General features: G+C 37.3%; 1 protein-coding gene across 1 annotated transcript in view; it reads left to right on the forward strand.

Moving 5' to 3' along the window:
• The first annotated feature begins 2,940 nt into the window (after positions 1–2,940).
• The window catches only part of TAOK3 (TAO kinase 3), a 152,534-nt gene continuing 130,693 nt past the window's right edge, over positions 2,941–24,781 (forward strand). The window contains exon 1 of the mRNA XM_004690998.2: positions 2,941–3,110. The gene's annotated coding sequence lies outside the window, so the exon portion shown is untranslated. The remainder of the gene's footprint in view (positions 3,111–24,781) is intronic.

Raw genomic sequence — 24,781 nt, forward strand, 5'->3', positions numbered from 1 at the left:
AAAGCAGCCTGGATCTGATCCCAAATAATGGGTGCTTTATTATGATTAATAATAAAGATGGTGATATATTTAGTCTTGGGGGTCAGCAGAACAAATTTTCCAAATCCGTGAGAATCCTTTCTGCTTGGATGATTTACTCAATTATGCGTTCTCCTTATTTTACTGCTGAGAATGAAGTAGTGACTTGTCTAAAAAATAAATTTAACATGGCAGGCTTGCCTTAAAAAAAATTTAGACTTTCGGACCCAGATCCTCTAATGTGTAAACTACCTCATATTTCTTAGAAAATTAATGTTTTGAAAGGTAGTTTGGTCCAATCCAGTAACTTGATAACCAACTCTCAACTAAGCAAGGGGAGCATTTGCCAACAGGAAGTTAAATAAAGTGAACATCAGGAAGGTTGTGTGGGGAAAGTTAGAATAACAAGCACGCTGACTACTTGCATGAATTAATTTGTGTGATATCCCCCTGAGCAGAAATGCAGTGTTACAAGCTTTGCTTAATGGACAATTCTAGACTGTCCCTTGTCAGACAGTGTAGCCAGAAAAGGGATAATGAAAAGAACCCTGAGATGTTTAATGATTGCTCCTTAAGTTGCACCCAAACCTCTACCTAAAAAGTAACTTGCAAGTAGTTAATTCCAACATATGTAAAAAACCTGGATGGGGCCTAATATATTCCCAGATCTCTTATGACCAAATTTATCTCTAAATTGATACCTATTTGAAAGTGAAACAAAATTTCCCATCCCGGGTATTTAGCATCTCTTATTTTCTACCTTGTTTGAATTAAAATCTTAGCTCTATTTGAAAAGGTTTTTTTTTTTTTTCTCCTAACAAACTTAAGCATTTCCAGAATGGAATGCTGCAATAGCTTTCTAGGAGTTCAGGGATCTTCTGAAGCTCCTTCTAAATAAGAGTCCTTCTCAGGACTCACTATAGGTTCACTGACTATGTTTATACTAGGACTTCAGAACTGTCTCCCCCAAAGGATAATGTCATTTTTTTATGGTGTTAGATCACTTACAAATTATTTGCAATCAACTTGAGTATCAGGAAACCTGAGTTCCTATGGGTAACAATAATCATAGAACAGAAAATTTCAAATTAGAATTCATTAATATAAATAAATGTCTTAAGTTGACTATTGCTAATTGGTTTTTCTTTCAAGATGTTGGGATTTTTATCTTGCTAATGTTTTACTTCTCTTTTGATTGCAACTAACATCTGTTATTTTATACATGAATACTGACAAACACTTGGGTGGTGAAATCGTACCCAGTTCTTCTGTCCATATTGTTAATCCTAAAATTGGCTCTTAACTAATAACTACTCTTTACAAGGAAACCTAGTCAAAAAACAAAACATTTTTAACTCTGAGAGTTGTTTAATACAATGGTTTTGGATAGTCTGTCCAGATCAGTAAAAATCAAGTTCTCCAAAAGCCAAGTGCTCAGTATCTTTTTCCAAAATGATTCTCAGACATACTACTCAGAATAATCTACTTCGAAACTCCTCTTAAACCAAGTATCCTTTGCCAGTTCCATTTCCAGAGTTGCTCCCTGAATATCTTAACTCTCTTAACTTTCCCCTTACCTTTCAAGGGGAGCATCATAGCTGGAAGGAGGTGGGATTTTCAAACCCAGGAGAAAACACACATTTTGGTAGCAGGAGGTTAAAAGTGTTGGATAATTTACTGAGAACTGTCTTGTTCATATCTGACAAATTTTAGAATCAAAATGTGTCCCTGAAATTAAACAATTTCTACATAAAAGGCAACATTGTGAAAGTCCATAAACTTTGGAGTTTAAGCTTTAGGGTAGGTAGCAGTTTTCAGTTTCCGGTATTGATTTAATCAACACACCCAGTTTCACAAAAATGTAAGTGGCTCTGAGTAACAAGATGCACTTTCACCCTTGGCAGGCACTATCTTTCAGGCTAGATCTAGTTGGGTCTCTGGTTATCACAGCTTGCATTTGGGTCAAAGCTCATTATACTTTGTGATTAGTTCAGAATCATTACAACAGGTGGCCATAAAAATGTTGCATAGACTTATTCAAACTGTGTTAATGTTAAAAACATTAACATCACACAGCTTCTACTTCTACTGTCATAATAATCAAAACGCACCCACTGAATATACTTGCAAAGCTTTGTCTTCGTGCTTAAAAAAAAGTGGCTCGTCGGTGTTCAATGCTTCTTTGTGCAGTTTCTTTATGCGTCTGGCGTATAGGTATTTTCTCCAATAGAAAATGACATCTCTTAACTGCAACGCAAGGACAGGTAACACCCCAGTTCTGGATAGTTTAAATCCAGAAAATATTTTCAAATTCTGCATGCAAAAAAACTGTATTCATGGTACAATTACTTCGAAAGCTGTGCGAGGTCTAGAAGAGTGGGATCTCCCCAGAGGCTCTAACATGGTGACCCCAGGGAATCCCAAAGGGCTTTGGCGTCCAGAAATCTACCTGGAAAAGTAAAGGCAGAAGAAGGACCATGAACTTTGACCCTTGCACCACACAAACAAGGCTGACCGCACCCCAGGCAGGCCCCAGGGTAACTGAAGCAGCGAGGGCTTCCGCAAAGACGAAACTCCGCCCCCCTCCGTCCCACCCCTGTCAACTCCGCCAATCCTGAGGCTCTATCGAACGCTCGGCTTCTCAGGCACCTCCAATCAAATACCTATATCCGGCCCCAGCCCGGGACCCCGCGATCAGGGAAGGTCAGTGGATGGCCTATCGGAGTTGCGTTGGGGGCGTGGTCCGAGCCAAGGGGCGGGCGGGCCGAGGCGATGGGGCGGAGCGCGCTCGGCGCAGTCGGGTGCGATTGGCCACCCCTAGCAGGAGCCGCACCTCGGACAGCAGCAGCTGCGGCCGCGGGAGGGTCCGTGTGGCGCTCGGCGGCGGCGGCGGCGGCAGGGTCCTGAGTGATAGAGTGGGACGCGACGCGGAGCCCGCGGGCGGAGGCGGTGCGCAGCCGGACCCGGCACTCAGCGACCTGCCCCGGGGATCCTCCAGGGGACTAGCGGCACAAGAGCGACTCTCGAACAAGTGTGGGAGAGGAAGCGGCGGCGGCGACGCCGGGCCCCGGGGTGGTGACAGCAGGTCTGAGGTGAGAGCTCCGGAGCGCGGGGCGGTGACAGCGTGAGCCCTGGCGAGGGGACCCTGGGCGGAGTGAGGTCGGCGGGCACTCGAGTGAGGGGAGTTCCGGAAGAGAGTTTGACAGTCCGGACGGTGGAGAGGAGACCCCAAAAGAGCCGGCTGCGCGGGTTGGAGCGGGGACCCGGGGAAGACTTGGTTCGCGGGTCTGTGGAGACGAGCCGGGACGGCGCGTCCGAGAGGGAGACCCCGAAACGGACGGGAACAGCAAGTCTGTGGGGCGGGGACTTCGAGAAGGGCCGGGCAGCGAATCTGAAGAGGCCGAGGGGCTGCGAGTAAGGTCAGAGCAGCAGTCTTAGGGGAGACCCCCCCATAGAAGGATCGGGCCAGCGGGTCAGTGGAGAGAGGACCTCGAAAGCTGCTGGGATGGGGTCGCGTGGGTTGGGGGTCCCTGCGAGGGGCCCGGACTGTGGATCTGAGGAAGGGACCCCAAGAGGCACCGAGACGGAGGTATCCCCGAGAGGAGCCGGGGCGCCGGGTGCGAAGCGGACCTAGGGAGGGACTCGCAGGCGTGCGGCGGTCAGCGAGTCTGTGTCGGGGTCGGGGTCCGCGCTCCGGGGCGCGGGGCGGGCGCTGCTCCCGGGCTGGACCCGCCGGGCGATCTTCGTAAGGGTGGGGTGAGACGCGGGGGACAGCCGGGCCCCCATGACTCTGTGGGTGACTCTGTGGAACGGAGATTATGTAATGAAACCTCTCCTAAGTGGAACGCCGGGGCTGGAGGGGCTGGCAAGAGCAGCGATCTCTCAAAGAGCGGGGGAGAAGGGCGGCGGCATCGCGCTCCTCTCCGGCTCCCCATTTGTTTCCTAGAATTTGGCGCCCAGGCCTTGAAAGTGAGGGGCCTCCTGACCTCAGTAGCTTAATTAGAAAGTGAAAAATCGAAGAGGGCTTCTTCACCCCATTACAAACAAGTGGAAAGGAAAAGGGGTCCCTCTGGGAGACCCAGGGTTTGGATGAGTCGGGAACATTTATTTTGAGAGACCCTGCACTTTTTCATTTTAGTTCAACAAGGACCTAGAAACTTTTTGAGAGTTGGCAGCCTGTCAGTATCAATGTTTACAATGCAGATTTCAAGGAACTGTATACTAAGTTGGGCTGTTTAACTTTGATGTGCGGGGATAGTCGGAAGGTCAGACTACATTTTGTGAAGAGGTCTTGGAGTCACAAAGCGAACAGCACTTTCCAATTAGATTTCTCATTCTGAAAGCTCAGACTGAGCTTTAGGCATAATTCCAGGACTAGCTAAGGAAAGAGATAAGCCTATTTAAACCAGACACTGTATGTTCTGGTGGGAGGCAAGTGCGTGTCTACTAAAATGCTGAAACAAATAGTGGGAAGCTTTAGAGAGGTGGGAATGGGGGATGGGGGTGGGCAGCCTCCTATTTTGACAAGGGTGAAAATTAAAATAATGACCAGGCTAGTGTTCACCTACCTCGGCAATGTTAATACGGCCCTGAGTACCTTTCAGACATTGACTGGAATGCACAAGCTTTGTTATACTTGTAAACAACACTTTTGCATTTGAATTTTTTAACCTGTTTTCTCAGCATTTTGCTTCTCCTTTTAGCCCCTTTCTTTTTCACTAGTTTCCTTTTTATAGAAGTAGACTTAGGAATGAATGGTTTGGGGGGAAATAATGGGGAACGTAATGACTGTGTCACTTACCAGTTATTTAGTCTCTTGTTTGTTTCAGGTTTAGAAAGTGTCTTAGTAGGAGCTTTGGCCCATGGTTAGCAGCTTCAGCTAAAAGGAAGAAAGGAAAGTTACATTACTTTCCAAAGGCATAATAGAGGAGGCTGCCAGTTTAAATCCAAGACGAAAATACCTGAAGTCATTTTATCAGGCTGATATGAGTATAGGACATATGCCACTTGGAGATTCAATTTGATATTACCTCATACAAGAAAGTTCTTATGACTTAAGTGTGTGAACTTGATGTGTTTGTGAAGAGCCCACCAGCTTTAACTCCACCCTAAAACATAGAATTATGGAGACGAGAGGAACAACAGCAAAAGCAAATTTAAAATACTAACCACTCTAATTTACTTAAAATGTGTTGAGAATAATTTTTATGTTAAGTTAATTTTCCAGAACTCTGGGTAGAATTCAAGTAAAAATAAGGTCAGTTAATACAAGTAGTTATTTACGTGCTGTAGTGCATGTAACCTATGATAAGGTTTGTGGAAGGATTAGGAACCTCAGTAGCAGTAATTCAACAAAATAATAGAAATGTTTGAGCAAATAAAGCTCTTGCATCATACTTGTTAGCTCATTTCTGACGGGTACAAGTGATAGTTTCTTAAGACAAAACATAATTTCCTTATCAGAAAAGAAAGTATGCTGATATTTTCCTGAATAATTGCTGAAGCAGTCATTTCCACATAATTCACATTACATTATATTGATCCAGAGACAATGAAGAGAGATTCATTGTCATAGAATGTTTATTGATAGGAAGGACCTGTAATAACTTTATTCCTTGGGGGAAAGGGAGAAAGAAGAGAGTAGGGTGGGAATTTAGTTCAACAATTTCATTTGCCAAAACTACACTACAAGAAACTGTAAGTATATAAAGTCATTACACTTATGCTCATTGAAACTGTTTATTTTCAGTTAAAAACTATAATCAAAAGAAGAGAATGAGAAGGAGGCTTACAATTCCATCTGAATGATTTTAGCACCCACAGAATGCAAGTTCTTTTGGTTTGGAGGCTCGAAGCTTTCTGGGTCTTCATTAGCAGGATGCAGGTGCTGCCCAGTAAATACAATAACCCATTTCACACTTACATTGCCACTTGAGTCATATACACTCAAACTATTGTAATCTCAGATTCTGCCTTGATACCTCATTTGGCTTAATGCTTTAAGTCAGCCTGAATAAATGTTTTCATTGCTTGCCAGTGTTCATATGCATTGGTGTCAGTCGAATAAGAGAATAAATGAACTCTTGGTTGTTTGAGTCTTAGTTAAAAGTTCCTTTCCTTTATACTCTTTTCCTCCAGTCTTTGTTTCTTCCCTCACTCCAAAAAAGAAAACAGAAAGTACACTTCTATGTAATAGTATTTTTTTTAAAGATTTATTTATTTGTGCATACAGAACTGGGGTACAGGCCAGAGGTGCAGGGGCGATGAAAAGACTCACCAGAGACAGAGTGGGAAGCAGAAAAGACAGATTGAGGAAGTACACTGCTTTGGGAGCAGCGGGGAGACAGGAGAGATCTGCCACGCCATGTGGATCACCCGGTAGGCCAGGGATCCAACTCACTGCAGCGGTTGCTGCTAGCTTGCAGTGCCATGCTGTATTCTGTTGCACCACTGGGGAGGGCCCTAAGTAATAGTATTCTGTGACTTTTCTAAGAGACTTCTTTTGAGTCTTCAATGAGCAATTCCTATCAATCAGAAAGGATAGTTTTAGGTTTTATGTATGTGTGTGTTTAGGATATTAGAGATTTAGAGTGATCTGGCCCACTCACCTCGTTTTAGTTTTTTAATTATTTTTTAAATTTTATATGTAGTTTACATCATCCTTAATTTTCACACAGTGTGTGCTTTCTCCTCTCAGGTGTAGTCCCTGTGAAATTTTCACCACCAATTAACTCATGTCCCATCACCATAGTCCCTTGTGTTCTTTCCACCCCTGTTTTGATCCTTCTTCCACCTCCTCCCTGCAGAATGTCTTTGATTTACAGTTGCCTATTAATTTTGATTTTAATTTATTATTATTAGTCCCCCCCAACCCTTATGTGTATCCTCTACATTCCTCCTATAGGTGAAACTATCTGATATTTTTCTTTTTCTCCTTCTGGCTTATTTTCATGGAGCATGATTCCTTCCAGCTCCATCCATGTTGCTGCTAATGGCATGAGTTCATAATGGGAATTCATTATGTATATATAACACATCTTCTTGATCCAGTCATCTACTTTGGGCCATTTGGGTTATTTCCATAGCTTACCTGTTGTAAAAGTGCTGCAATAAACAGAGGGATGCAGGTGTCCCAGAAAGGATAGTTTTGAATGAGTAGTTTCCACTTATGGGATATTAAACAATTACATTTCAACACAAGTTTAGATTGTGATTATTAGCATTATCATTCATTGAATTTTTTTATTATTTGTGTGAGCATATATTAAAAGTTTGTTACTATTTCTGAAATAGATTAGTTTTTAAAAAGTTATCTATATATCTAACCTTAATTATAGATTAGGTATAGTAATTTACTGGTCAAAATGTAGTCTCACTCATTTCTGATTTATGAGCACCAAATTAAAAACAGCCATTTAGAATATTTATGATAACCAATAGGAATTAAAGTGATAAATTTTATCATTCTAGCTATATGTTATTAAATACTCTTTTACCAAAATACTTTATAAATCAAACTAATACATTTTTTCTTTCTGACCTGAGACTTATTAGAGACCTTGAAGTATATTTAAAGTCATCCTAAAATGTTTCTATTTTACAGCAAAATAACTTAGGGGTCAATTTCTTGATTTGTTAGCACTGGTGAGTTTCCTAGCCATTGTCAGCTATCTCACACATATTTATTTTTAATCCCCAAATTGAGTTAGAGAAGAAAGATGCATGGGAATAACACTTTATACCTAGTGAAACCTACTCCCATTAAACAAAGAGCTATCACCAGTGTGGCTTTAACTCCAACTCTGGAATGTTACATGCTGGGGTCCAGTGTTTTAGTCCCTTTCACTTCACCTTTCGCTTTGGTAAAATAACAGAGAGCAAAATTAACTCCACATTGTACATTATGTTTTTGCTTAATATTTTAGTCAATTGTCAAAGTACTTGTCGAAAGAGCTCCATTTTAGTTCCACTATTTTTGAATAGCCAGATAACCTATTATTTCCATTTCAAATGAAGACTGTTGGTTATTTATTTCTGTATGTCTTGCTTTCTGTCTGTTGACAGGCTCATAACCATAACAGTCAACTTATATGACAATTCAAATAGATTTTATTAACCGATTGCAGTAAAGAAGGCTTTCTTAAACTAGTAACCTAGTCTTGGCAGTTGATGCAAAAAACAGAACTACAGTTCATGGCCAACTTTCCATTCTGAAGTGAACATTAACCTTTACTTTTTAAAAGGTGTGTGTGTGTAGATACACAAATATTTCCCAAACTCACATGAACATAGTTTTTAAATGGTCAAGGTTTGTTAGCAGAAATCTAAAAATACAATATCATATTCCTTATGCCTTCATTGTTGTGCAAATATCTTCTATATAGTACTTCCTTGTTTACATGTGTTTGCATTTTACTGTCAGCACAGTGATGTCGGAGATGAGTCTTAGTCATCTTTGCATCCCCTTTGACATGTATAGCACCAGGTACATGGTATAAAAGATGTGATAATAAATGTGAATGAATTAATGATCAGCACTTCTTTAACTTTGTCACTGTGCCAGCTGGCTGACCCTGAGTCAGTTATTTAAGTCTTCAAGATCTCAATTTTCTCATCTGTAAATTAAGAATACATTCCTCATAGGAATCTTTTTAAAAGTAAATGAAGCAATATATGTAAAGTACCAAGCACAGTGGCAAATGCATAGGAAATGTTTGATAAATGGTAACTGCTTAATCACTTGAAATAACTTATTGCTGTTTTTGCTCTTTTCACAGTATCTAATCATCTCCTGAATCCCATGGCTCCTTACTCCAAAAAGAATAATTAATAGATTAATACATAGGGAAACTGAAACACAGTGAGGGTGACTTCCAAAAGTCATATAGTCATACAGACACAGGCAAACTTGACAACAGCCTGGGTCTGGTGTTTCAACTCAAGTCAATACTTTCCACTTTATACCATCAGTGGTCCAAAATGAGCTAAGGAGGGCCTTCACAAGGTGCTAGGGAAGGATTCTGGACAGTTTTCCATTCTCTGTCTCTTTTTCAACCTTCCTATATGTTGTTGCTCTATGACCTACTGAATCAGTATAGATTTACCAATCTAATTTAGGTTCATTTATCTATCTATCTATCTATCTATCTATCTATCTATCTATCTATCTATCTATCTATCTATCTATCTATCTATCTATCATCTATCTATCTATGCCCAGTCATATCAGCTTGCTTACCAGCAATACTATTTATTTACTACCTTCATATCTTTGCTCCTGCCATTTCTGTTCCCTACAAAGCCATCCATTATTCTTCAGACTTACTTCTACTGTCATCTTTCATGAGGACTCCTTTGATCATTTTCCTTGCTGTTCTCTCCTTTGAATTCCCTAAGTGCTTACTGTGTACATTTTCATTTTACACTAATATTCTACCTGATATTGCATCAGAGGACTTGTATTTGTCTCATCCTTCCTAGAGGTTCATCTTGATTTCATTTTTTATTGAGATATAATCAATATGTATTTGTTTCAGGTATTAGAAAATTATATGATATTTGTATACATTGCAAAATGATCACCACAATAAATCTAGTTAACATCTATTCACCATACATAAGCACATTTTTTTTTCTTCTGATGAGAACATTTAAGATTTACTTTCTTAGTAACTTTAAAATATACCGTATTCCCAGGGCTTAGATATTTTATAACTGGGAGTTTGTACTTTTTGACTCCCTTCACCTATTATGCCCATCCCTCTGCCCTCATCCGAACAACCCCAACTCTGGCCTCTGGCAACCACCTATCTTTTCTTTGTATCTATATATTCATTTTGTCCTGTTTTGTTCTGAATTCCACCTATAAATAAAGTCATATAGTATTTGTCTTTCTGTCTTACTTCACTTAGCGTAATGTGTTCAAAGTCCATCCATGTCCCAAATAGCAAAATTTTCTTTATTTTTAATGGGTGAATAATATTTCATCTTGCATATGTGAGTGTGTGTGTGCGCGCGCATGTGCACACATGAGTTTGTGTGTGTGTATACTGTATTTTCTTTATCTGTCCCTCCATCAGTAGACACTTGGGTTATTTCCATACCTTAGGAATAAGGCCGCAGTGACCATAACATGGGGTACAGATATCTTTTCAAATTAGTTTTCATCTTTGTCTGATAAATACCCAGAAGTGTAATTGCTAGATCATATGGTAGTTTATCTTTAGTTTTCTTGAGGACCCTCCCTACTGTTTTCAACAAGAGCTGCACCTATTTCCAATCCCTATCATCAGTGCACAAAGGTCTCCTTTCTCCAAATTGTTACCAACACTTGTTTGGGCACTCTCTAGGTCTGAGGTGATATCTCCTTGTGGTTTTGATTTGTAGGCCCTTGATGATTATTAGTACTGCATATATTTTTTTGGACAAATGGCTATTTAAATCTTCTGCTGATTTTTAAACCAGATTGTTTTGTTTCTCGTGCTGTTGAGTTGTGTGATCTTTTTTTATATGCTTTGGATAGTAGTCCCTTATCAGACATATGATTTGTAAGTGTTTGCTCCTATTCTGTAGGTTGCCATTTCATTCTGTTGATTTCCTTTGCCATGTAGAACCATCTTCTTACACCTGTAACCAAATGTCTTGCAACTAGTGTTTGCTCAATAAAAAAAAAAAAAAGGAATAATTCTTAAGTAGAGAATTTGCTTCCCTAATATGACAGTTGAGTGTTTGTGGTTTGTTATTTTGTTTCCTTACCTGATGTTTATATTGGTAAGGATTGGGTTCTAACTTTTCCGGCTTTGGAAATTTGTTTTCTTTTAGGAATAATGAAATAAGATTCTGTCATTTGCAATAAAAGGTGGTTATTCACTGGAGTTAGAGGTAGAGTTGGGGAGACTTCTAACACTGTGGTCTTCAGAATTAAAGTTTCATATTTTGTGGTATAAGCAATTTGTTATAAGTGAATAAATAAACTCATTGTTACCCCTACTCCTCTCTAGAGTGCTTTCTATCTTCTGACATACCAAATACTTATTTGTTTATATTATATCCCTATAGTAGAATTTATTTTCTATGAAACCAGAGATTCATTGCTGCAGTAGTCATAGAACGATGCCTACCCTGAAGTAGCACTCAATAAATATTTTTAAACAACCAAGTAGACAAATTTGGCTTTAGAAAGCCCACTGACTCATTGGCTAGAAGGTTTTGCATTTTAAAATAAGTAAAATCCTAAGAACGTATAGCTTAGAAAGTTAGAGTTCATGCATTTTATTCCCTGTATCTTATATTTTTCTTTTAGCAACCTTGAATTTTTGTTTTACTGAATACAAATAAAAGCCATCCCTATCACCACACCATACACCCAAGATATTCTCTCAGTCTGGCTAAATTTTTTTTAACGATTATAATAGTCTGGCTAAAATTTAAGAAAACTGTCTATTGTAACAAAATCTAATGGACGCTTGCTGACATGCCCTTAGGCATTGAAAATTAATAAAACCAAAATTATAATAAAATTTAGGGCAGAGCCATTACCCCACTAAAAGCACTTCGCTTGTTTTTCTTAGATGCTGATATTAACCCTGAACATTGGTCAAACCAAGCTCCTGATGTTAATTTGGGGTTATCAGTTTTATGCATGTACGAGTAATTGGGATTGAAACGTGTTTTAAGCCTGAATTAAAGAACTTAGTCATTGGTGACTCACGGTGGAAGTTTTTCCTTTTCCCTGCTGGAACTTACACTGTTGCCTCCAACATGGCCATTTTAAAAGATTGAAAACATAAAAGAATCCTACTTAAAAACTATAGTTCTGAAAAAGTTCTTCTGAGTTTGAGGTGGGACCTTCATTGTAATGCTTTCTAGTAGTGAGCACTACAGGTGACTTTATAAATTTCTATACAATTTTTTTTTTCATCTCTGCTATTATGGAGGTTCTCTCATATATGAAGTAGAATAGTATATAAGTGACCTTAGGGACTTCCTTTGTTTTATTCATTACAGTATTTCTAGTATTTAAAACAGTGTTTTACTTGGAGAAAACAATTAATACATGTTTACTAAGGGAAGCCATATGCATTCATAATAATGGCTCATTTTAGGGAAAGAATGAAAGTCAGTTGAAGTAAATTTCTCCAGCTCTTCTAAATTAGTTCATTGTCAATCAACCTAGTTTGGTACGTTCTTGGTATTAGCCCAGGGTAGTTCTGCCCTAATAGTTATTAGCATTGATTGTCCAAACCTTTAGTGGTTCACATACAAAAAAGGGTAAATCGGCAGCACCCATAAGCACTTGCACCTACGGGAACCAATAGGAGTTTTAACAGGAAATAGTTCAGCTGGTAGTGCTGATAGTAGCTGCAGCACCCAAGTCATGCTGTTTTTATCTGTAGTTCCTTTTTAGGATCATCAAGGTTTCTTGAAGGTTTTGTTTTATATATGTGTGTGTGTATATATTAGCTTAAAAAGAGAATTAATTTAAATTTGAAAATTAAAATGTGCGTGGTTGTTCGCCTTTCCTTCATTAACAAGAAATCGGGTGAGTCCTTCTTTAAGTTCTTTCCTTCTAATGTGCTCCATGAAACCTCTTTTAACACACAGGGCGGGAGGATTTTGAGGGCTAGATAAATGTAAAATAATTAACTCTAAAGCTGATGTTATTATCAATGATATTTATATAATCCTTGATATTTGCATGATACCGTAAGGGTAGCACTGATAGAACTTTGCAGCATTGAAAGAACTTCATAGTTTTGTTTTGTTTTTTTTAAATATAAGATTTGTTTAGCTTGAACAAGCATTTCTCTTTTGTAGGGTCTGGGGGGAAATTTCAGGTAAAATGTTTGAAAGTTCAATCCAAAATGTTGAAATATAAAGCTGTATAAATGCTGTTGACTTTACAGTCTGACCAGGAAGTACGCTCTTAAGCCTTACTTATAAAACTGTCTATAATAACTTCCTTTCTCGGGATGAAGGTGCTGATAGCATGGTGGTGTTCTTACAAATTGCGTTCAGTTTCACCATTGCTAAGTGAATTAGAAGCAGTTTTTGAAAGAAAGTCATCTCTGAGGCCACCTTACTGATTGCTATAGCCAAAGAAAGAATTGTTAAAGTTTGTAGTGTGTTGAATTGGAATGTAGGACATGCATTTAAGAAAATCCACTGTGAATAGCTTGGTGTTTTGTTTTACATTTAATGTCTTATTGTAAATATGGTTTGTGTCTAAGCATTCTAATACACCGTTAAATTTCATGTGACTATAACCTTAACTCAAAGTCCAGAGGAAAGTAATTAACCTCAAAAGTTGCTCGGTTCATATGCTTTATTTTAATTTACAGTTTGATATTCTGCAAATACTTGTTAGTAGGAATTTTTTAAATTAATTTTCCCTTTCTTGGATTAAAAAGGAAGTTACTGAGTTGCAAATAAGATGTCAAAAACTTTTCAGGAGAGCGTTTTAAATAAAATTTTAAACATACCCCAAAATGGATAGTTAATGAATGACATTATTACTTTTAAAAAAATTCCAAATTAAGCGTAAATGACCCACTGTTTTAGATGACAGATCTTAAAAAATAACAGACCCACTTCCTATTTTCTTCTTTTAAAGAGAAAATAAGATACAAAACACACCAGTAGCTTGACTGCAATACCAAATTTAGAGGCAGAAAATTTAATAATACTTACTTTGTTTTGTAAATATTTTTGTATTAGTATATAAGATTACTTATTAACATATTAAAATAAAACAATCTATATGACTACTCTACTTCATAAAATGAAATTAGATGAAGTAGGAAAGTAGATCATTTTTATTTAACATTTCATAATATACATGTTAACAAGTTAATGCAAAATAGTATAAACCAGGAAACCTGCCTTAATAATTTTTTTACCAACTTCACCAGGATCTCATAACAAAATTTAAATGAAATATGTATAACCCAGACTTCCAAATTCCTAATACTTTACATGCTAGATGTGTAAATTAAAAACCTACAATTATAAATTTGATGCATTTTCCTTCAAGAAGTATTGAAGTGGATATTATTGATTTGGGGGCTCTATTTTTCATATATAAAAAATGTTTCAAATAATCTTTTAAATGTACTTTTTAAGTAAAATTTATGAATATAAAGATTTAAAGGTTAAAACTATATAAATTTCAGTTTATGACTAGGGAGCTCTTTTATGATTGTCAGAATGTTATATTAGCACTCCAGAAGTATTCCAATAGTAACTTGGATGGGGGTAGGACAGAGGAAGTGGGTGGTGCTTCACCGTGGTGACAGATTATTGCAGATTATATGGCTGCCTGCCAAAGTACTGTTAGTTGGAGGAAAAATGGAAGCTACTATCTGCATCCTGTTAAGTTTGCCCTGTGATGCCGCTTGCTGGTTTCATACATACATGTCAAGTTTTAAACTTTGAATTATGTGCTTAATCTTCTATTCTGTAGTCATATTCCTTATCTATTGTCTGCAAAGATCACACTGACCCTGTTGTGGGAGACCGCATTTTAGCAGAAAAAAAGGCAAGCAGGAAAAAAAAAACTTAAACTATAAAAACTGCTTTTACTTTCTAGTTTAAGATATTGCAAGGTTAAGCTGTACAGCACCCCATTATATTTAGACAATGTATATAAAATACTAAGAAAAGTAACCTTATTTTGTGAAGGAGTTTATAGTTCTTGATTATTCTGGTTCAACTTGAAATTGAGATTCTAACTGTTGCAACATAAAAGGAAGCTTTGTGGAGGAAATATGACATCTCTTCCCAGATGCTTAAGGAGGGAATTACAGTGGAGAGTTATTTTTAGAAGTATCTTCTTATGAATACATCTTATGTACTGAGAAGTATCTTGAAAAGGTTAGTTTCCTTTTCAGCTGTCAATGGGGAAGAGTTGCTCAGGTCACTGAATGTTCAGAAAAAATACTTTTAAAGTGTTTTGATGTTACCAACCAGCCTGAATAGTCTTAAACTGGATGATCTAAGTAGTAGCATTTTTTTTTTAATGTGACCACATTGAAAAGATAATGAGATCTTACCGTTTGATGATAGTAATGTAAATACTGCTAATAGAGAGGGGTGGTGATACTCTCAGGTCATTGCAGGAGTAGAGTGTAATGTTTCCAGTATAAGGAAAGGTTAAAAGTGAGTCAAAGATTGTCCATTTCTACCACTAACATAGTTCTTAGCTCTGATGCTCCTCCCTAATTCTTTTACAGAGTGAATAACAAGTCTAGGTTCCTTATCTCTTTTTATTCCAGTCACAGAGTGTTTCGGATGTCAGTGTTCGGGTTGAGAACATATCAGGTGAATGAAGCTGCCACTTAGTAGCTTCTAATTTTGTGCACAAACCCCTTAATTCCCTGAAGCCTCGGTCTCTTCAGCTGTGAAATGGGCATAATCATAGTCCCTACCTCACGAACTGTTGTGAGGATTAAAATGTGATAATGTCTGAAAAGCATAAGTTTGACCACATGTTATAAATGAAGTCTTAATGAATAGTAGTAGATATGGTTTATCTTTGCTGTTTGGCAATCACAACTTTACCAGAAAGTGATCATGGAAAGAAGAAAGTGGCACATGTAATTATGTATAGATAAAAGAATCAATTTGCAATAATAGAAATATTTAGGAAGTACCAGGGGAGCCCATAATTGAAATGTAGATCTTATTTACATGCTATTCCTCTTAACATTCTAAGGGAGGAGAGCAAGCAGAGGAAGAGTTAAATCTGAGTAGTTATTGGCCCAAAAAAAAAAAAATTAGATAACCTGCTAAATTTAGCTTCAGTTACATTTTACTTTTTTACTTCAGAAATTTTCTTCCCAATTTGATAGCACAACACAGAAAAGAAACATGGCGAAGTGTTGATTCCTTAATTCATTTTCTCAATACAACTTGTTTGTATTGACTCTTCATTAGTCTGCCTCATCCTTGTTTCTGGTAATTTTACAGTCTCAAGCCCCATCACATTTGCTGCTGAAAAACACTATATCCTGTGTACCTAGCCTACTCAAACCCTTATTACCTCATTCCTGGGTTATCTCAGTTGCCTTTGTTAGTTTTCTTCTGAGTGGATCACTCTCAGATAAAGTTAGGACTGTGTCTCAAGATTTAATATCAACTTTAAAAAAACGTTGAGTTGTTAAAAGTGTGCACTTGAAAATATACATTTATTCCTAAAGAAGAATGTTTTCTGTTTTATTTTTGGAGTCCTTAGGAATTACTCCCTGTAATGGGTTAGTTAACTTTGTTGACAGATTGCAAAACATAAAAACTAATTTTTATGTAAGTACATTTTCATGGGCTGCATTAGCGAAGTTGGTGGGAAAGTCAGGAGCGCTTGCAGAAAATTTACTAAACAAAACAAACTGCTTAAAGTTACTTGAAAACATTTAGGGCTGTGACTGTAGTTCTCATGTTTGAAATCCAAGTCTTAATACTTGTCCACCTAGTAGACAGTCTCAGCATAGGTCTGTACCTCCTTCTTGTTTCTGATAATTTTACAGTAGTCAAGGCCTATCACATTTGCTGCTAAAATACATTGTATCTCTGTGCCCTTATCCTACTCCCCCTAAATGCCTTAGTCCTAGATTACAGTTGCCTTCTTTCATTTTCATCTGTTTTTCCCAGTTCATCCTGATTAACCTTCTTTAAATGCCTCTTCCATCATGTCACTCCCCTTTTCAGAAAGCTTCTCTGGTGCCCTGTCTTCTGCCACATTAAATCAAACTTCTTCTGCCTGGTTTTCTATGTGCTTTTGATTCTGTTCCTACACTCCTATTCATTTCCTATGTTCTTTAACCCATCCTTCTTGCTCTGTTTCTCAAACATACTATCCTCATTCAAATCTACACCTCTAGTGCTATTAATACTTCACTTAAAAAAGACTGCCTCACCTCTCTTCCCAGTCAGATGTTACCTTTTCTCCACAAGACCCTGATAAAGTTTACTTCCCAGGTGAAGCTTTTCCCTGACTCTTAGTTTTGTTTTTGCTGCAGACTCCCAGGTAATTTTTTTTAACTCTTTAAAGATTTATTTATTTATGCATACAGAACTCGGGTCAGGCCAGACAGAGGGCAGGGGCAGTGAGAGGATTCGCCAGAAACAGTGGGGAGCAGAACAGACAGAACTATGAAGCACACTGCTGAGGGGAGCAGTGGGCAAGACAGGAGAGGTCTGCTGCGCCATGTGGGTCACCTCTGGGGCTGGGGATCGAACTTGCATTGAAGCCACTGTGGCTGACTTGTAGTGCTGTATCCTAACCTGCTGTGCCACCAGGAAGGGCCCCTCCCAGGTTATTTTTAAATAAGCAAAAATGTGCATAGTCTGTCATCTCACTTACAGAAAAACATGAAGCAAATAAAGGCTATTTTTTTTCAACTTTTTTTTTATTACAAAGTTTATTTTTACATCATTTTGCACATTTTTTTTTCCATCTCGATTGTAATCCCCGCGGGTTTCCCATCACCAAATCACCCCTGTGCCACCACCATAGTCCCGTGCATTTCCCTCCCTTCCCCCCCCCCCGTTTTTGATCCCGTTCCCCACTCCGCCCCCACAGAATGTCTCTGGTATATGGTTGTTCATTATTTTTGTTATTTTCTCGTAAAGGCTATTTTTTTAATTGGTTACATTCAATAGATTAATTGCTTGCTTTTCTTAAACTGTGCATACACACATATATGTGTGTGTGTAAATATATATATATAAATTTATCTTCATTCTTAAAATGATATAGTCAGCTACATTTAGAGAAGTTTAGTTTTTTTGTTTTTTTTTAAAGATTTATTTATTTATGCATACAGAACTGGGGTACAGGCCAGAGGTGCAGGGGTGGTGAGAGGCTTCACCAGAGACAGAGTGGGGAGCAGAACAGGCAGATCTACAAAGTACACTGCTGAGGGGAGCAGCGGGCGTGTAAGGAGAGGTCTGCCATGCCATGTGGTCACCTCCTGGGCAGGCGGGGATCGAACTCATGCTGTAGTAGCTTTAGTTTCTTAGTGCTGTGCTTTAACCCGCTGCGCCACCAGGGAGGGCCTCGAAAAGTTTATTTTTGATATTAACAACTTTCCATCCTATTACTATAGATTAAAGATGATCAATAAGTATTATAAAACTTAGACATATTCTTACCAAATCTAAGTATAAGTTAATGCCTACCACCTGTGAAGGAATATTGAAACTACTTATGATTCCTATCCTCAAAAAACTATTAGGGAATTCCATCAGAGATAACAAACTATATACCCAAGCATAATCATGAATGCATTTTTACTTCAGTTGAATGTCTGTTGTTTTAATTTTTATTCAGTCACCTATCTTTTGAAAGAATACCTACCTTTGTATTGATACCAAAAGCATGCAGAGCACCCAAATGAAAACTTTCAAAAGTGCAAAATGGTCTACAGCTGTACCAACCTGAATGCGCCCAATCTCGTCAAAATGCAAAATGTTTTATATGTGCAAGAGTTTGGATTTTTCAAAATGTCTGGTTAGTGCTTTGGTTTTTGTGTTGATGCCTGGCTTGGATATAACTAGTAGTAGCATACTATTTACTTATTTATTCATTCATTCAATAAATATTTACTGAGAATCTACTTTTGTCAAACCTGGTACCAGTACTGATAGGACTATGTCTTTTCCTTCAGTTATGAGCCAAAAATTAAACCATTTGGCTAATATAATGCTATAGAGACCCACAGAATGCTAGACAAACAGAAAGGGCCTTGAATCAATTGTTAATCTAATTACATACATTACTGTATAAAATATCTATTATTTATTCCTGGTTATTTTTCCTTGGAAGCTCACACCTGTCATTTAAACTTGTTACTGCATAGGATGGATAATATAACTATTGATTATTGTGTGTTTACTATTTGTGCTAGCACATAAAATATATGCGTTAATTAACAAATATCTCAATGAAGCTTTGTATCTCCTATTATTGTGTAGGTAACACAGATGCATACATTTTACAGGGACGTGCGTTGATACTCAGAGAGGTTAGGTATCTGCCCACAGTCAGTAGAACCTAGACTTAAATCAATCCTATAGTTGTTTCATGACCACCATGCCATACTACCTCCCATTGGGAAGTTTAGAATTAACTCTGGAAAGTACTACATTGTCAGAGCCCACAATACTAATGCCATAGCAATCCAATAAGCCCTTCATGTATGACAATATGTACTCATTAATGTGTGAGTGATAAAAAGTTGAAATTATGCACTCATTAATACAGTTTAGGATTTTTAGAAATCCTTTAAGTATACAAAATAACAATATGGATTTTCATTTGTAAAGAGTTTTAAGGATTGTATTATAACCATATCACATTACTTCATGAGTCTGACAACTTTGTGAGACATTGCTTTGAAGATGAGGCTCTTGAGGCTGAGAAAAATAAAGCAGTGTCCTGAAGTTCAGATAGCTGGCTAGTAGCACAACTGACGTGAGTAGAGGTTTGTTGGTCAAAGGTCAGACCTCTTTTCCATTGTATCACAAATCCATATTTATTTTGGGGACTAGTCTCTTCCTTTTTTTTTTTTTCCCTAGGTGAGGTAAAAGTCACCATTTTAATTTGTGAAATTGAAGTTTTTAGCATATTCACATGTCTTCCAACTATTCCAAATCATTTCTCCTCACCCCCAAAAGAAACCCTGAACCTGTTAGCAGTTCACTGTCAATTACCTCCACCTCCCCTAGCAACCAACTTATTTTCTGTCTGGATTTGACTCTCCTGGACATATATAAATGGAATCAAACAATATGTGTCATTTTGTGTCTGACTTCTTCAGTTACCATAGTGCTTTTAGATTCATCCAACTTGTAGAACATAGTGGTTCCTTTTTATGACCAAGTAATAAATATTTATCCGTTCATCAGCTTGGACTTTTGAACTGTTTCTACTTTTAGGAATATGAATATTGCCGTTGTGAACATTCATGTATAAATTTTTGTGTGACCATGTTCAGTTCTCCTGTGTATATACTGAGGTAGAATTGTTCATAATTCAAATGACAGTTCCTTGAAATTACTTATTTTGAGTCATTTATTCATCATCATCACCCAACACACATACAAATTTTATTTATTTGACTGATTTGTTTCCTTTATCCTTTCTTCAGAAGTAAAGCAGAAGCAAATTATAGCCCAGAACCTAGAGAAGTACTCTCTAATTTTTTGAAATGTGTTTTAAGGTAGTTTCTAATTCAAAATAAAGAATGAATGTCTACCTATGACATTCAAGGGACTATAAAAAACAAGTAAGAATAAAATTCCTGCCAGTAGTCATATTCAATTAATGAAATTAAGGAGTATCTGTGCCCTTTAAAAGCAAGACAGAATGGTCTGAATGCTGCATTAAGTTAGTACAGTAGGAAGAGATTGCTTCTGAGAATTTGAGTTGAGTTTTGAATACTGGGTATCTTTTCAGCATGTACAATAGAACATAATATATTTTTTCAGAATACTTTAGACTTTGTAAACAAAAGTAGAGTATACTTAGGGACAGTGGCAGATCAAAGATCCTCAAATCATGTAAGAAGAGGTTGGAACTTTAGTCAATAGTGGAGAACCACTTAAAGTATTTGAATAGAGGAGGCTAATGCAATCAGCTTTTGAAAGATTATTCCATCAATAGTTTGTAGAATGACTTAAATGAAGAAAGGTATTAGCAGTGAGAACTTGGACTGCTAATGTGGTTCTGAAATGAGGACAGTCTCAATGGAAAGAAGAAAAGCAGCTCTTGAGAGATTTGTTGAGGACATTAACAGTTTGGGGAAGAGAGCTAAAAACATAAAAATGAATCAGATAAATAAGAGAAAGTGTGGAGAGAAGACAAGAAGCCCAGTACAGATCCTTATGATAAGAGGATAAAAAAAAAAAAAAAAGAGGACAAACCAGGGGGAGAGGTGGTTTGGAAGATGACAGTGCCACTTATAAACCAAGAAATAAGCACTATGTAAAGAGATGCTACAGAGGTTATGGAAATAGGACCTAAGAAGAATCTTAGCGGGTCTAGAGATTAGAAGTTAGTAGTCCCAGGGCATCTTCCTTTGAGCATATTCTAAGTGAAAGAGAGTCTGTGGAAAACAATGCAAGATTTAAGAAAAGTGGCGGGGGAGGGAGAAGTTAGTGAAATGAGAAGGTATGAAGATACAGAATTGAGGCTGTTGTGTTTTTGGTTTGGTTTGGTTTGGTGGTATTGGGGAGAGGTGGTTAACCTTGGGGATAAAAAGTGGAGGGTGAAGAGTAAAAATGAAGACAATCGATGAGTACACTAAGTACTTAGTTAATGTAGTCAGTAGGTTCTTGGATACTGTGACTTTAAATAAAATTAAGTATAATGAAACAAACTTCATTTCAGTCTAATTGATATAAACAAGAGTTTAGTGTCTATAGCATATTTCAAGCCTTACCGTATATAAAGGGTCTATATAAAGACCCTGGGCATGTCCAACATTTAAAAAACATTTGTATCCATTCATTCCATCCTTCTTATTGCAATTTAGGTTTAGTGTGTGACCAGAGCCTCATAGGCACATTAGGGAAACAAAGCCTGGACAGGATACCCCTCCAATGCAGGGACTTCAGACACAGCCACACTCATTCAGGGTAGAAAAAAATAGCCATGACTATGAGCACCAATGTGCACATCTTTGGGATATGGGAGGAAACTGGAGCACCAGGAGAAAACCCACAGAGACATGGAAAGAACTCCATACACATGTGGCCGGCCCCAAACACTGATTTTTTTCTCAAAATTATAACAAAATAATATGAAAGAAAACAGTGTTGTTTGAAGAGCTACTGTGAACAGAGAACTTTTAAGGTGGAATGGAGAAAAGCTAAAGCATATATGGAATGGCCTCAGTAGAGTTTATAGTATTATTACTAGTGGTAACACAGGTTAACTAGTTAGAATTAGAAATACTTTGCATCACTTCAAGTTTAGGAAAAGAGCTTGAATTCTGCTTTTCCATCTTAAATAGTTGATTATTCTGGCCCTCCCTGGTGGTGCAGCGAGTTAAAGCACTGCTTTGAGAATTTAAAGCCTCTTCCGCATGAGTTCGATTCCCGCCTGCCCCGGAGGTGACCACATGGTGCAGCAAACCTGTCCTGACGAGCCTGCTGCTCCCCTCAGCAGTGTACTTCGTCAGTCTGCCTGTTCTGTTCCCCACTCTGTCTCTAATGAAGTCTCTCGCTGCCCCTGAGCCTCTGGCCTGCACCCCAGTTCTGTATGCACAAATAAATAAATCTTTAAAAAAAATAAAAAATAAATAGTTGATTATTCTTTTAGCTATGTATTTAGCTATGTAGCTTATGTTTTTAAATGCGGTTTCTTTCCCCTTTCCCCAGAGCATAGCTATATGATGTGATATACATACTACCATTTAGGCCTGTTAAGTCCATTTTTCTTCTAATTATTTGGGGTGTATATCTTGAGTGCTACTGATAGTGGAAATGAACTCAAATACAGTATTTTGTTTAAACATTAGTTCACAATCTTCAGTCTGAACTTTTTAACAGGTGATTTATTTGTTAAAAGATGCCTAAAAAATATTATTATATTTCTACAGAGTAGAAATTTGTTAGTGATCTAGTCAGCAGTACAGCAGGCACTGTGGAAACATGTTAATCTATTCAATTATTTATTTGGTTAAAAATGATAATGGTGAATATATAGCACTTTGAAATTATTAACACCCTGTTATAACATATTGTGAAATAATTTCCTTGCTTGTCCTGAAGTTGAGAATGAACAAGACTTACGGTAAATGAGTAGATCCTATCTCATTTCTTACAGTATTTTCTTCTCTTACCCAAAAAACAGTGGAAGTCCTTGACCCAAGACAGCTCTTCTTATATAATTTTTAACAGCTGTAAAAGTAGCACATTTTATTTTCATGAATAGAAAATACAAATGAACAATTGGAAGAAAAAAGTTATTTTCTGTACTCGAATATATCTTGCCTTATAACTTCCCAAATTTTTTTCAGATTTTTAAAAAACAGTAATTAGGGAGGTATATTTTATGTTGTTTTGTAAGCTATTTTTTAAGAAACTTACTGTATCACACCATATCAATAGTCATTTTTATACCTAAATACTCTCCACATCATTTTCAAGCAAGTAGTTTAATGGACATTCAAGGTGGGTTTTGTTCTTTAGTTTTTATTCTTTTAAACCGCTAGACAATTCCTTACTTGATCTATCTCAACTACAATTCTAGGCTTATTTCTAGTCATAGTTTCTACAAAAGACAGAGCATTAGAACTTGGTTTCCAAGAATATGGTTTAATTTTCTTTTGCCCAGGTAGGGTGACTGAATAGTATTATTATACTGTATGTCCCAACAAAGGATCCCATTGCTTAACAATATGTTCCCTCTCGTCCCATCCACCAGAAACACAAGCTACTCATTTCTGTCTGTTCTGTCACCAAAAACAGAGTTTAAAATGATGCATACTTATCTCTTTAAACCACGGCTTTTTCCTTGGCCATCATTGGCTCTGAAGGATCTCTAACTCCCCTTCTTCCCTTAGACTATCTCCATTCTTCCTTCCTCTTATATTCCTGCCTCTTCAGGATTTTTTTTAGTTTTACATTCAAACTTCTTGGCTTTAAGGCCTGTTAGGTCATTATTAAGAGCCAATTACTACATTCGTGCGATTAATGAATGTTTTGCCCGTTACTGTAAAGGTCATAATACAGCTTCCTTACTTTACTATTTTATGGTTTAAAATTTTTGTGTCCTGATCTAACCCTGAAAATTAGACATTTCCATTCTCTTGCTAAAAGTTTTACTTCTAGATTTATATCACTATAGTAAAAATGGATACAAGTTTAAAGCTGCTCCCAAAAGGCAAACATGGTTTAGTAGCCTTGGTTTTTACACATTTTATTTAATGAGTAGGTGTTTGACTAGACTAAGCTTATAAAATTGGCTAAGTGATCCTTAGCTGGCTAGCACTTTAGAGCACTTAGAGCAAATTAAAGTTCTATTCTTTTTTTCTTTTTTGATAAGTCGAAGGGGTACATGGTTATTAACAAGAAGATCTTAGCTAGAGAACATATACTGAGTCATTGAATGAAAGGTAAAAAAATAAAGTATAAATATGTCATGACTTTGAAAATTCATGACAGAAGAGAAGTAGTGCTAAATATGGGAGAGTAAAACCATTACTATAATTTTAAAGCTATAATTTTATTAATAGTAACAGTAGCAGCACCAACAGTAGGAACAGAAGTAGTAGAATTCATTGCCCATGCAGTTTTGCGTGTTTGTTTTACAGTTAAAGGAGTCTTATTCATTATATGCAAATGATATAAAGCAGAAATGTGAGATAAAAAAATTCTAATTGCTACATCTTTCATGTTATTGAGCATATTGTAAACTGATATGCTGATACCACATTTCATAGATGGAATTTCCATTATTGTCACAGTGTGACAATATTGTTAATGTAAATACTGATTCTCCCTTGTGAGCCAGGAAACATGGCTGGCTGTGTTAGAATGTAGAATGTGGCATTTCATTCTGTGTATTAACAGAGATTTACACCTACACTTTTACATAATAACTGAAAAAAAAATCAACTTATAATTGCCTTACCTGAATTTACTGGACTGTACTAAGACATCTATCTGCTTTCACTTTGTTTCAAAAGAATGACAAATCTGAATTTTTGTGAAATCAGGATTAGTTGCCATTCCATTGTCAGTGTTGTAAGTTTATAAATGC

The sequence above is a fragment of the Condylura cristata genome, unplaced genomic scaffold (genome assembly GCF_000260355.1).
Source record: "Condylura cristata isolate star-nosed mole 26May11 unplaced genomic scaffold, ConCri1.0 scaffold00029, whole genome shotgun sequence".
In the NCBI taxonomy this organism is placed as follows: Eukaryota; Metazoa; Chordata; class Mammalia; order Eulipotyphla; family Talpidae; genus Condylura; species Condylura cristata.